Raw genomic sequence first — 5,384 nt, 5'->3', positions numbered from 1 at the left:
CAAATAAAATTACAAACCAAAAAACAAAAAAACAATTATTACATGATCTCTAAAACAAATGGTTTGATTGATTACATGAACAAACAACACAAAGGTTATTCAATGATGGAAAGAACATTTCACCTATGATTTACCAAGTGGGAATTTAATTTCCTTTTTTTCCTTCAGGACTTTAACAATGTGGTCAGTCTCAGCTTGCTTCGTTTTGAAATCCACCAAATATTTAATGGTTGTCTTGAGTACTGTTGTGATTGTGCTGTTTGCTTCCTCAACATGTCAACTTCATCTCTAAGTGTAGAAGCAGAATCTCTTTCTACCACTAGTTTAGCCTCTAGAGCATCAGCAGTTGGAAATTCATAATGCACGATTAGGTAGTGCCATGGCTGTGGGATGATACAACGTCCCTGGGGACCTTGCTCTTTGATCTTGGGCTAACCTATTTTGCTGTTAAAGTTCCGATTGGATTCAGAAAAGTTGAAGTTAGCAAAACATCTCAATTGGGAGTTATAACAGCAAACCAGTTAAACAAACAAGGAATTAAAGAGTTTCAATTGGATGCTGAAAAGTAGTTATTAACATCATTGTAACCTGTTGTTGAAGCAGCAAAGCAGTTAAACAAACAAGTAGCTATTTAAGTTGAGGCAAACAGGTAATTCTTAACAGTAAGTATCAAACACATAGATAGGCGTAGTCTATAATAGGATTAACAAGCTGTGGCATTATGTAATCAGTAGCAAACTAAATTAAGCCAAGCAACATAATTGAACAATTTTGCAATAAGTGGCTAACTAAAATTCCGAGAAGCAGGTAACTGAACTTACGCTAGTTCTTTGTACAGGCACACTGCAACTTCTTTTTCGCTTACAAGGTTGTACGAAGGAGTCCATGGCATCAATTACTTCGATACGCAGTCCCAATACTTCTTTCTTCCCACACTGCATTGGTAAGTCGAATGGTTAATCTGGTAAGATGATGCATCCTTGATATGTTATATGAGGATGTGTAGTCAAACTAGTTGTAGCCACACACATCACACTGGCTTTTACTATATATTTCATGCGATTACTTTTGGCATATCGAGATCTAAGGAATCTACAATAGGATGAAAAGACTGGCATCCTTCACATTATTGGCGAACTCAGTTCATAGAAACAAGCAATTCAACCATTCTATGGGTAAATCAAAAGCGCCACTGGAATATTTTCACTACCCCAATCATACACGCAAAAAGGGGCGACGCCACCATAGGGGCTGGTATGGGCGGCCGCCTCGGGTGGCTGGAAAGTGTGCACCTAGTTTGAGTCGTCCAGGTTGGCCCAGGCTAGTTTTGTTCGTCCCAACACACGAGCAGGCAATGTAAAAAATGAAGAAAAATGTTTCAATTTGGATGGGCCAATAACATAAGTGCAAGGCAGGCCCTATAGCAGGCTCGCTGCCCAAATAAGCGCTTCCCATATCAATCGACAGCAGGAAAAATCCCAATTCATTTGCTCCAGCCTCCAGTCTGGTTTGCTCCTAACCTAGCCACCGCTGGACAGACCGACACACCACTTCCTCGCGCCCTCGTTGGAGGGCGGCTGCCAGGCTTCAAGCGAACGGAAGGACAAGAAGATGAAGATCCAACCTTGGGTGTAGCCTATGTGGGAGGCAGCGGCGGCAGCACGAGCGTGGCTTCGAGCTTGCGCAAACGGACAATCACAGCTTGCAAGAGTAGCATGCGCAACGAGCAGGTACATCACATCCCTGATTATATCTAATTCAACTCTTCAATTTCTGGCCAATAGTTAAACCTGACGGTGTTGTAAAACTGTTTGTATGTAGGGAATCTATGAGAAAATGAAACCAATTTCTACTTATTTTATAACTCTCCCCCAATCAATATTGAACTGACTGAATCTGATGTATCTAACCAAGTTTCCGGTGCAAACATCCAAGCTCATGTTGTTCTTGAGCCTAAAGTGTCTAATGAACAGACTGCTGATGAAGGATTTGATGCAAACATTTTACATGCTCCTGGTGACGAACATATAGTGTCTAATGAGGGATCTAATGCAAGCATTTTGCAAGCTCCCATTGAAGTATTTAGTGTCTAATGATGATCTGCTATGTCGAAAGAGACATAGAGATTTGCAAGCATTGATGAAAAGAAAATTATAGTGCATTTTCATGGCTTGAGGAAACGTCGAGGCCATCTACCAGAAAGTCCCCGTATCATGACAACGTAGCATAAATACTTTTCTAATCTGTTGTTTGAAACTATTGGCATACTTGTGCAGGATAGATATATTGATATGCAGTTTGCGCACTAGTTATAGGTGCAATTACACTTCGATATTTTCAGCCAGAGAACGAATAATTCAAGCAGGTATAGACCATGTTTGTAGTCCTTGTACACCATGTTGCATTTTGTGTTTTTGGTGCTTGCATCATTTAGTGTTTATAATCTGAACTACTTAAAGGAAATATGCCCTAGAGGCAATAATAAATTATTATTTATTTCCTTATTTCATGATAAATATTTATTATTCATGCTAGAATTGTATTAACCGGAAACATAATACATGTGTGAACACATAGACAAACAAAGTGTCACTAGTATACCTCTACTTGACTAGCTCGTTGGTCCAAGATGGTTATGTTTCCTAACCATAGACATGAGTTGTCATTTGATAAATGGGATCACATCATTATGAGAATGATGTGATTGACTTGACCCATTCTGTTAGCTTAGCACTTGATCATTTTAGTTTACAGCTATTGCTTTCTTCATGACTTATACATGTTCCTATGACTATGAGATTATGCAACTCCCGATTACTGGAGGAACACTTTGTGTGCTACCAAACGTAACAATGTAACTGGGTGATTATAAAGGTGCTCTACAGGTGTCTCCGATGGTACTTGTTGAGTTGGCATAGATCGAGATTAGGATTTGTCACTCCGATTGTCGGGGAGGTATCTCTGGGCCCTCTCGGTAATGCACATCACTATAAGCCTTGCAAGCAATGCAACAAATGAGTTAGTTGCGGGATGATGCATTACGGAACGATTAAAGAGACTTGCCGGTAACGAGATTGAGCTAGGTATTGAGATACCGACGATCGAATCTCGGGCAAGTAACATACCGATGACAAAGGGAACAACGTATGTTGTTATGCGGTTTGACCGATAAAGATCTTCGTAGAATATGTAGGAGCCAATATGAGCATCCAGGTTCCGCTATTGGTTATTGACCAGAGACGTGTCTCGGTCATGTCTACATAGTTCTTGAACCCGTAGGGTCTTCACGCTTAACGTTCGGTGACGATCGGTATTATGAGTTTATGTGATTTGATGTACCGAAGGTAGTTCGGAGTCTCAGATGTGATCACGGACTTGATGAGGAGTATCGAAATGGTCGAGACATAAAGATTGATATATTGTACGACTATATTCGGAAACCGGAAGTGTTTCGGGTGATTTAGGAGAAAACCGGAGTGCCGGAGGTTTACCGGAACCCCCCGGGAGAAGTAATGGGCCTTAGTGGAGAGAGATAGGGCCGGCCAGGGCAGGCCGCGTGCCCCCTCCCCCTCTGGTCCAAATTGGACTAGGGAAGGGGGGGGGTGCGGCGCCCCCTTTCCTTCTCCCTCTCCTCCTTCGTTTCCCCCTCCTAGTAGGAGTAGGAAAGGGGAGTCATACTCCTACTAGGAGGAGGACTCCTGCTCCTGGCGCGCCCTGCAATGGCCGGCCGGCCTCCCCCCTTGCTCCTTTATATACGGGGGCAAGGGGGCACCCTAGGACACACAAGTTGATTGTTCCAAGCAGTGTGCAGTGCCCCCCTCCACCATAATCCACCTCGATCATATCGTAGCGGTGCTTAGGCGAAGCCCTGCATCGGTAGCAACATCACCACCGTCATCACGCCGTCGTGCTGACGGAACTCTCTTGTGAAGCTCTGCTGGATCGGAGTTCGTGGGACGTCATCGAGCTGAACGTGTGCTGAACTCGAAGGTGCCGTATGTTCGGTACTTGGATCGGTCGGATCATGAAGATGTAGGACTACATCAACCGCGTTCTCATAACGCTTCCGCTTACGGTCTACGAGGGTACATGGAAGATACTCTCCTCTCTCATTGCTATGCATCACCATGATATTGCGTGTGCGTAGGAATTTTTTTGAAATTACTATGTTCCCCAAAACTACTTTGGATCATTAGCTAGTTTTCAAAGTGCATGTAGCTTCACATTTCTCAAGTTATGTTGAACTCCGGAGTGCAAGGGCCTTCGTATTTTTTAAGTTAAATGTTCGCCCCTGGTAACTTGAATTCATGGATCCACCACTACACACAAATCATACATGAATGCCAGTACGAATTAAATGAAATGCAGGAACTTACGCTAGCTCGTTGTACAGGCTCACTGCAGCTCTGCTTGCGCTTGGGATGTTCCATGTACAAGTCCATGTTACCACTTGCTTGGATGTGCAGGCCTTGTGCTCCATGCATCCCCCTCTACATTTTTGACATGGCGAATGGTTGATCAAATAAGAGGGATCGACCTTGTTGTTGTACAGGAGGACAGATACTTACAAGGTTATACGGGTGTGCAGGATGTGTACCAGATCCCGTAGCGCCGTCATGCTTCGCTAAAAAATGGATTTTCTTGTTTCAGATGATATCTCCAGAAGAAATAAGAGTTAAAGTCAGAGTTGCATAGGCGTGTAAGCTAAGAGAGTAGTGAAAGGATATCCAAACATCGTCGGAACATTGCATAAGGGAGTGATGTGTGGATACCTAGTTCGGACCGGCGTTTGGGCATGCTCGCCTAGCTAGAGTGCGGGTCACTTCAGAGCCGTTGAGGGTGATGCGCTGGCGTTGGCTGGCTGCACACAGATGCACATCTTGAGTGGCAGCGGAGCGCTACGATGCAGTGGACAAGACCGTTGGTGAAGCCCCAGCAGCCTCGGGGGGCGGAGGTGCGACAATGTGCTCGGTGAAGTAGCCCCAGTGAGCTGGGAGACGGCGTCGGTGAAGCGCACCTGATGCGGTGGAAGTCGGTGTTTGTGAGGCACGCCGGTTGCGGCGGCCGACGTTGCCGGTGGACCACCCAGTGCGGTGGACGAGGGCGTAGATGAGGTAGCTCCAGTGCGGTGGTGAAGCGCGACCGTCGTCTTCGTTGTTGTCGTCCGACATAGAGTTGGGGAAAGAGATGAGACGAGGGGCGATTCGAACTTTGCTTGGGTTGGCGGCGAATTAGGGATTTGAGCAATCTAGGCACGGAAGGGGACGGTGGAGAAGGGAGATTTTGCACGGCTGGAATTGGGGCCGCCAGATATTTCTATCCAAAACGTGGAAGCGCGAACTTATTTTGTCGTCGTCCTTTGGGGGGGGGAAGGGAGGGAGGGG

Source organism: Triticum urartu, chromosome 1A, assembly GCF_056163025.1.
Source record: "Triticum urartu cultivar PI428250 chromosome 1A, HENAU_Tu73, whole genome shotgun sequence".
NCBI classification, from domain to species: Eukaryota; Viridiplantae; Streptophyta; class Magnoliopsida; order Poales; family Poaceae; genus Triticum; species Triticum urartu.
Note: the sequence above shows the minus strand (reverse complement) of the source record.